The 9781-nt window shown below is 40.7% G+C and overlaps 1 long non-coding RNA gene across 3 annotated transcripts in view; it reads right to left on the bottom strand.

Moving 5' to 3' along the window:
* Positions 1 to 4940: 4940 nt before the first annotated feature.
* LOC116592893 overlaps positions 4941 to 9781 on the bottom strand; it is a 69469-nt gene continuing 64628 nt past the window's right edge. For all 3 annotated transcript variants that reach the window (XR_004286650.1, XR_004286651.1, XR_004286652.1), the window contains one exon: positions 4941 to 5028. This is a non-coding gene — a long non-coding RNA (uncharacterized LOC116592893). The remainder of the gene's footprint in view (positions 5029 to 9781) is intronic.

Raw genomic sequence — 9781 nt, 5'->3', positions numbered from 1 at the left:
GAGGAAGCCAGCTGGGCCTTGGAATCAGACAGACCCAAGTTCAAAGATGACTTTAAGAAACTGACCAGTTGGGGGACCCTGAGCCAACTGTTAGGTTCACTTTCTTCCTTCCTTTATTCATTTATTTGATAAATATGTTACAGAGGCCCAACTACAGGCCAGATACTAAATGACTGCAAAAGACCTAGAGTTCTCACATTCACGGAAATTTCTTATCTATAAAAACAGAAAAGGAGGGGCGCCTGGGTGGCTTAGTTGGTTAAGTGACTGCCTTCAGCTCAGGTCATGATCCCTAGGTCCTGGGATCAAGCCCTGTATCAGGCTCCCTGCTCAGTGGGAGGCCTGCTTCTCCCTCTCCCTCTGCCAGCCACTTAGTCTGCTAATGCTCTCTCTTTCTAACTCTCTGTCAAATAGATAAATACAATCTTTAAAAAAAAAAAAGAAATGTCTGCCCTCGGATGAATGGATAAAGAAGATGTGGTATATATACACAATGGAATACTATGTAGCCATCAAAAGAAATGAAATCTTGCCATTTGCGATGACGTGGATGGAACTAGAGGGTATCATCCTTAGCGAAATAAGTCAATCGGAGAAAGACAACTGTCATATGATCTCCCTGATATGAGGAAGTGGAGATGCAACATGGGGGGTTAAGGGGGTAGGAGAAGAATAAATGAAACAAGATGGGATTGGGAGGGAGACAAACCATAAGTGACTCTTAATCTCACAAAACAAACTGAGGGTTGCTGGGGGGAGGGGGGTTGGGAGAAGGGGGGTGGGATTATGGACATTGGGGAGGGTATGTGCTATGGTGAGTGTTGTGAAATGTGTTAACCTGGCGATTCACTGACCTTGTACCCCTGGGGATGAAAATATATGTTTGTAAAAAATAAAAAATTTAAAAAAAAAAAAAAGAAAGAAAGAAAAAAGAAAAGAAAAAAAAAATAGAGAAAAGGAATTGCCTGCCTTACCAGAGAAAAGATTCAAGTAAGAGTAAGTATCTGTAACGCTCCACTCACTATGGCTGGGCAGGGATGCTCTACAAATGTTCATCCCCCTTTCTTTTCCTCCACAAAAGCATTATCATCGTTAATATAGGAAATCTCTTTTGATGAAGGCCTTTTAAGAAAAAAAGGAATATGATTACAGAAAGAGGCCAGTTTCACAAAATAAAAATTGGTGTGGGCATAATCCCATGCTGCTGAGGGACAGGGGGAGAAATGATCTGGGAATTTCTTTTAACTGAAGTTAAATAAATCAGAGTAACCCGCCTGAGTCTACACAACGTAATGTAATTCTATTTTGGAGACTGAGATGGTATCTTTATGACTGGGCATCTAGAAGTGTGTACCTGGGTCCTGAAGCTAAGGATCCATCTTCCTTTCTGCCTTGCTCTCCCTCTCTTTATTCCTTTTTTTAATATAGATCCCCAGGCATGTAAGCATGCAAACACATGTGGGCACACGCATGTGTGTACGCACACACACTCGGACACAATGTACACACACACACATCATTCCTAGGAGGCTAGTGTGTCCTCCTCATAAGACAACATGCCATTTTCAGAAATACTTCTTATTTCTGCTACTCTCATAAATGTTTATGGAAGGGTGAAACAAATGAATGAATGAGTTAGCTCTTACGGGCCATGAACAAGCTCTGAAAAATGCTTTTGGAAAAACAAACAAACAAGAGTAAATAAATATGAGCAACAATGCCTTCTCTCATCCCCAACCAAGAGTCACGATGCACAAGGCTTCTTAAGGCTCTGAGAAGTTCTTAGGAAAGAAACCTTTTTCTTCCTTTTCTGGTGATGTGTTTTTCATGTAAGCCTAAAAGATTTTTTTCCCTATATAGATTTATTGAGGTATAACTGACATATAACATGGTTTAAGCTTAAGGTGTATTCTGAGAAACCAGTTTCACTTTGTTAGTCCAGAGATGTCCCAGCTTATTTGAGCAAGGATGGCTCTTTTATGTGTGTGTGCCTGTGCTGCAACACCCATTCATTCCACAGAGCCTATTGTTCTGAGAAAACCAGTTTGAGAAAGATTGCACTAGCTGGTTAGGTACTGTCAGGAGTCAAGACACCAGCTGGGACTTGGCAACACAAAATGTTGGTGAGTCTGAAGATAAAGCTTGCCCTGCCTATCTCTGCAGGTAATGGAGGCCAATTCCAGCCAGGCCACCCCTGAAAACTAGGCTCTATTATCAGGACAAAGGAGGGCTCAGGAAACTCCAGGCCAGGGATCCAGTGGTATCTCAGAAAGTACTGGAACCAGGGAATGGAATGTGGCAGGATCCTCTGAGTGTCCCATTCCTTCTGTCCTCCTTATATTAGCCTTGTTCCTTCTGTTCCTTCTGTCCCCTTTGCTCCTGCAACTCACAGAGCAGATGGATGCTGCCTACTGCCAAGTTCAGAGCTCTACCTTGGCACTAAAGGTTCAGGCCTGTCCCAGCCCACTCATCTGTAGTCATGGGACAAGGTCACATTTTGTAAGATGGTTGCTGGTTCCCTTTCTTCTCAGGAGAGGGACACAGCTAGAGGGACACAGGCCCACTATACTCTCTTATATACAGTTGCCCACTAATACTCCAAAACCCTGGCCACGCCTTTCATGACCTTGGAGGCATTTTCAAAATCTCTGTCTTGGGCAGAGATGCCAATACTGTATGTGTGGAGAGACATAGAAATTTGTATATTGTAAAAGTTCCTCTGATTTTGCCAGGGTATTGTTTTAGAATTATCCATCTACTGTTGTGTCCTGAATATTTACACTGTCCAGAGTTCTTAATCTTTGTTTTTTATTGTCTGCTACCTGGGTTCCCCTCTGTCATTTCTCAACCAATCGAAATATTTCTCCTTTCTCGAGGCCTATTTTCAATGCCACCTACTCCAGGAAGTTTCCCAGATTCTGTCTGCCAGTTGAAATCAATATGCTAGTCCTTTGTTCTCTCACTGTGTTTTGCTATAATTCATTAGAAAGGACTCCTCCTTTCCCATTAGATAGGGAGCTGCAGAGGACAAAATGTTATTTTGAATAATATTTTTCTGATTATAAGTAGCATATACTTATGTAAAATTTGGAACATTCAGATGACTGGAATAAGAATAAGAAAGAATAAGAAAATCCATCATTCCCCAAATCAGAAATAGCTAGTTCTAAGTTTAAGTCTTTTTTCAATGGGTTATGTATGTATATTCTTTTCACCATTGAAGTCATATATAATTTTCTACTCTGCTTTTCTTCTGTTGAATTTATACTGAAAACATTTCTTAATGTTGTTGTTTCTTCAAAAGCATTATTTGAATGGCTTGTGTAACATCCTGCTGCAAAATGTACCACTTTATTGACTCATCTCTTAATTGTTGGACATTTATATTAGCTCGTATTTTTGCTCTTAAAAATAGCAAAGTGTGCTGGATATTTTTCATTTGTCTCTGCAGAGTCACTGTTTACCCTGGGCCCATATGGACTTTGTCGAAGAGCTCCTTTGCCTTTGGCTTTGCTTGGACTCAGAATGGGAAGTGCCAGCAAGAGACCAGAGTGGGGAGGGGGGTGGGGATGGGGCATTTGTTCCTCTAGTTGGTCACATGGAGGCCCCCTCCAAGTAGCATCTCCCTCCAGGTTCTAGAAACCCCTCATTCCCTGCTTTTTTTCTTGGCCATCAACTGGCACCATGAATTTCCATAGCTGGCTCCACAGTCCTGCTCTGTCTCCGGTCACGTCTCCACACGCTGTCCAAACTTTGTAAGATGTTGTCTTTTTGTTTGTTTCACTCTTTGAATTAAACTGTCTTCCGATTACTCAGTTTGAGCGTGCTGTTTCTTGACAAGATCCTGATAGATATACATGGCAACTGACATTTGTATCTAAATCTTTGACTACATTTGATTTTCCTCCTGGAGGTTCCAGATATATATTTTTTTAATTTTTATAAATCTACTTATTTGTTCTATCTTTTAAAAAAAAAATTCTATTTTATTTTTTCAGTGTCCCAAGATTCATTGTTTATACACCACACCCAGTGCTCCATGCAATACCTGCCCTCCTTAATACCGACCACCAGGTTCGCCTAACTCCCCGCCCTCCCCTCTCCCTTCCAAAACCCTGTTTGTTTTTCAGAGTCCGCAGTCTATCATGGTTCATCTCCTCCTCTGATTTCCCCCAATTCACTTTTCGTTTCCTTCTCCTAATGTCCTCCATGTTATTCCTTATGCTCCACAAGTGAAACCATATGGTAATTCCAGATAAATTCTTAAAAGTGAAGGGAGTTGAGGGAAATTGGAAGGGGAGGTGAACCATGAGAGACTATGGACTCTGAAAACAATCTGAGGGTTTTGAAGGGGCGCAGGGTGGGAGGTTGGGGGAACCAGGTGGTGGGTATTAGAGAGGGCACGGATTGCATGGAGCACAAGGTGTGGTGCAAAAACAATATATACTCTTACACTGAAGAGAAATTAAAAAAAAAAAAAAGAAAAGAAAAGAAAAGAAAAAGAAATGCAAAGCACACCAAACCCAGAATTTCTAGCATCTCTCTCCAGGTACCCTCTGGGAAATTCTAAGACATTTATAATTGCAAGGTATATACTGAAATTATTATTTTAAATTTTTTTTAATTTTTTATTTTTTATAAATATATATTTTTATCCCCAGGAGTACAGGTCTGTGAATTGCCAGGTTTACACACTTCACAGCACTTACCAAAGCACATACCCTCCCCAATGTCCATAACCCCACCCCCCTTCTCCCAACCCCCTCCCCCCAGCAACCCTCCGTTTGTTTTGTGAGATTAAGAGTCACTTATGGTCACTTATTGGACAGCCACATGCAGAAAAATGAAATTGGACCATTTCCTTATACCACACACGAAAATAGACTCAAAATGGATGAAGGACCTCAATGTGAGAAAGGAATCTATTTTAAATTTTTATTTTAATTGTAGGTCTGATTTCTGGAAGGCAAGATCAAAGAAATTATCAGAGGAAGTTTGATCATTTGGTTATAATTAAGTCCTACGCACCTGAAAAAAAAAAAAGTGGATTAACGATTAGATGCAATTTACGGCACTTAATATGTATTGTTACATTGTTTTCCCAAAATCAATTATGCCAAATTCTGCTCCTCCTGGTAGTGCTTAAGGACACTAAAACTTGCCATTTAATGGCAAGTTATCTTCTTTTTTTATTATTATTTTTTTTGTTCCGTCCGCCACTGTATAGTACATCATTAGTTTTTGATACAGTGTTCAATGATTCATTAGTTACATATAAAACCCAGTGCTCATCTTAGCATGTGCCCTCCTCAAGACCCATCATCCTATTACCCCCTCCTTCCACTCCCCTCTCCTCTAAAACCCTCAGATTGTTTCCTGGCGTCCATAGTTCCTCATTGTTGGCCTCCCTCTCTGATTTCTCCGCCTTCAGATTTCCCTCCCTTCCCCTATGGTCTTCCATACTATTACTTATGTTCTATATATGAGTGAAACCATATGATAATTGTCTTTCTCTGTTTGACTTATTTCACTTAACATAATCCCCTCTAGTTCCATCCATGTCTATGTAAATGGTGGGTATTCATTGTTTCTGATGGCTGAGTAATACTCTATTGCATATATGTACCACATCTTCTTTATCCATTCATCTGTTGAAGGGCATCTTGGCCCCTTCCACAGTTTGGCTATTGTGGACATTGCTGCTATGAACATTGGTGTGCATGTGCCCCTTCTTTTCCCTACATCTGTGTCTTTGGGGATAAACACCTAGTAGTACAATTGCTGAGTTGTAGAGTAGCTCTATTCTTAACATCCTGAGGACTCTCCATATTGTTTTCCAGAGTGGCTGTACCAGCTTGCATACCCACCAACAGTGTAAGAGGGTTCCCTCTTCTCCACATCCTCACTAACAACTGTTGTTTCCTGTTTCGTTAATTTTTGCCATTCTAACTTGTGTAAGGCGGTATCTCATTGTGGTTTTGATTTGTATTTCCTGCTGGCTAGTGATGCTGGAATCTTTCATGTTTTAATCTGCATTTAATTGATTATCAGAGAAGATGAATTTTTTCACATATTTTTATTTTTTTATGAATGACCAGGCCTAATTTCATCCTCTATCCCTCATAATATTTATCTATCTACCTAGAGTTATAATCATAAAAATTGCAACTGATATTATCACTATTGCCAATATGGGCAATCAGATGAAAGTGTGGACTGTTAGAAAAATCAGAGATCAAAGAGAAGCTACAAAACAGAAAAAATAGAATAGCATCTATTAAACGAGATTGCTTAAAGACCACAAGCATTTTTAGTCAATGGAGTCATAATTGTATTATAAAGATAGTAACTAATAGTTATCAAATTCCTGTGTCTGCCAAGTGCTCTGCTGGGTGATTTGTATTTGTCAGTCCATCAAACCCTTAACATATGCTCTGATTGATCAGTACATTCAATAACCACCAAACAATTTCTGGACAAGATTTCCAAAGCTCAACCCCCTCTCCTACCACCACTGAGTTCTATAAGTGCTAGAAACTCAATCTTTCTTTCCAAAACAGCCCTTAAGTAATGAGACATGAGCTCCAGTGTGACTCAGCCTTATGGATGCTGCAACATCCCTAACCTGTGGTTCCAAAGTTAGGCAAAAAAGGAAATGCTGAAATTCTACTAGACAGACACTCTGTTCTTGGATATTCCCGGTTTGCTTTTATAAACACTGGGGGCTTGAATGATTTGCACGAACATCCGATAACATTTGCAATTTTGCTGCTTAAAGCAAAGTGTTGGAGATTCGTTGGTTGGAGAGAAGAGATTTTTAGAAAACAGCCATATAGATGTTACTTCAAAATTCTCTTTCACAGGTTCTATTTTAGAATGAAGTGAAAAGATTTCCAGGGCAAGATATGGCCAGTTGCAGAGGCTGGAAGCAAGCTTCTCCTGAGATAAGCCAGCACTGACAGGCTTGCCTGGCTTCACACTCCTTTTGACCTTGTTTGTCCTCTGAGTTCTCCCCTTCTAGGTTGACACCCCATGTTTTTGGCACCTCAGTATTTTCCATTCTTAGAATATTGGACTCACTTTCCTTATTTTATGCTCCCTTCTTTTTTTGGAGGGATAATAGCAAGTAAGCAGTCAATTCTTTCTGGGGTTTGATAGGGCAGGGGGAAAAAAGTGGTAGTTTCACAGAAGAACTGAATGCTATTTCTGAGCTCTGTGGCTTTGCGCAGATTTTTACTTCTGTAAAAGGTTGTGTTTTATGTATTATAGTCTTATATTTCTGCTCCTTGCTGTGGGCAGCCAAGCCTCTGTTTTAATTTCATATTACTTTGGCTGGTAACGATGAGTCTGGAAGATAAAACAGCACTCCGAGACAATTCTCCCTTCCATTATGGCTCAAACTGCCCCTAAAATATTGGTTAAAATATTTAAAGTAAAATAAAAGGAGGAAGAAAAAAAGCAATGTCCCAATGCCCTAGTCCCAGCTGATACCAGCATCATTCCATGGGTGTGGTCATCCAGATGTTAGTTCCTCCAGATGTGCAAACTTATCCACCCCCAGGCAGACCCACCTGAGCTCTATATGGGAATGTGATGTATGTGAGGTCAGGTTGCTCACCTCCAAGTCACATGTTTAAATAAAAGATGCTTCAGCCACTGGGTGTTCTAAGCCCAGCTCCCCATCCCTATCAGGTCTGCAGATCACTCAGGCTTTGGGCTCTCAGAGGAAGGAGAAGAGACCATTTGTCCGAGGAAATGTCTGTAATACATGTTAAGTGGCCCGTGAGAGAGCCCTCTCATTTATTGGCTGAAACATGAAACGGAAAACATGTGCAGCTAGCACAGGGCCCCCAAAGACTCTTGCTTCTTCCCAGGAAATGGAGTGATGAAGGATGGAGCAAACACGTGAATTCAGGCAGCCCACATGCCTGGGTGTTTCACAATGCAAAAAGCATCTGTTGGGTGGAAATCCTGGGCATTGGGATTGGAATTTATAGAGACAGATTGACTTCTAGTCTCTAGCTGGGACTCTGTTCCTGCTGCTATGGGAATAGATTTTCCATGAAGCAAGTAGGAAACATTCCTCATTCAATTATGTGTTTATTGATGTATTTGATGCTCATTTGTTGAATGCCAATGTCTATGTTAGGGGCGGGGGAACTAAGATGAATAAAGCATGGACCCTACTTTCAAGGAACTCACTCACTAATGGGAAGAGAAAGATGGATAAGGGAATATTTATAAACTGAAAAGTCAGTGTGACTAAAGAAATGTACATCAGGATTCGGAAGGAAGCTGACAGTGTCGCCATCTGTAAACCATAATGTTTGCTGCTTTGGTCCATCAAAGATCTGTTTTGCCTTCTTTCTGATAACATTAAAAATAAATTTGTATTTGGGTATTCATCTCACACACATCCACCAGCTGTACCCTCAGCCCAGGAGTGGACCCTGAATAGCTATGGGCAACCTCCCCGTCCCGTGTCTCTCGGGCCAGAATCTGGCTCAGGGCATATAATCCAACTTAAGTGGATGTGATTCAAAAGGGAGTAATGGGAGCTTCTGAGAGAAAGTTTCAGCTGCTTTTTTTTTTTTTTTAAAGATTTTATTTATTTATTTGTCAGAGAGAGAGCGAGCGAGAGCAAGCACAGGCAGACAGAGTGGAAGGCAGAGTCAGAGGGAGAAGCAGGCTCCCTGCGGAGCAAGGAGCCCGATGTGGGACTCGATCCCAGGATGCTGGGATCATGACCTGAGCCAAAGGCAGCTGCTTAACCAACTGAGCCACCCAGGCGTCCCTCAGCTGCTTTTTTAAGAGAACTTCTGTAGAAGTCAGCCTTCTCTCTGCTAGATGGCTATGGTTTCTGGGACCTCATTGTTCATAGGGACTATAGCCTTGTAAGACCCCATAAAAGGTAGAGTAGATATGACAAGTAATGAAGTTTAATGCTGGGGCTGCAAACATTGTCTAAATCCTATCCTACCACCTATCAGCTTCTCAGTTCAATACACTGATAAGTCCCTTCATTATCTTAACCACTAGGGGCCAAGTCCTGCCTGGAAAGATCCAGAGTGTTTCAAAAAAGAAGTAGGAATTTATATTAATAACAATAACTAAAATTGTTGAGCACTTACCCACATGGCAGGTACTCTGCTAAATATTTTTTAAGTATGATTTTATCTAACACTCACAGTGATCATAGGAGATAGATTATTTTTACCCCTGTTTTACAGATTGTAAATCAAGGCTTAGAAAGGTTAAATGACTCACCCAAGGGCAAAAAGAACAAGTACTGAAGATTGTGATTATTGGTAAGACGTCAGATCAAATGAGGACTGACACATGTCCATTGGATTGAATAATGTGAAGTGCACTGAAGGCCTTAGGAAAAGCATTTTGGGCAAATTCTAAGAGAAAAAGTCAGGATGAGGTGGATAAAATTATGAATAAGAGCTAATGAATTGGAGATATTGGTGTGGACAACATTTTGAACATCAACAACAAATTAGTACCATCACAAATACCATGTCTACCTGAAAGTGTACATGAAAACCGTGTTTCCATCTGAAACTTTTGTATTCCTGGCTAAGACATATAAAGTCCAAGTCACAGACGGCAAATATATGACATGAGTACCATTACATCTCCCATCCAAGCCCCTGGCAGGCATCACTAATTTATTAGAGCATTCCTTCCCACTGAGTTCAGATGTAGCCTCTGAGTCTTTGTCAGTGATGTTTCAGTTGCCACAACCAATTACTGATTGGCATGTAAGCTAAAATCT

The sequence above is a fragment of the Mustela erminea genome, chromosome 6, assembly GCF_009829155.1.
Source record: "Mustela erminea isolate mMusErm1 chromosome 6, mMusErm1.Pri, whole genome shotgun sequence".
Lineage (NCBI taxonomy): Eukaryota > Metazoa > Chordata > Mammalia > Carnivora > Mustelidae > Mustela > Mustela erminea.
Note: the sequence above shows the minus strand (reverse complement) of the source record. Positions and strands in the feature narration are given on the sequence as shown.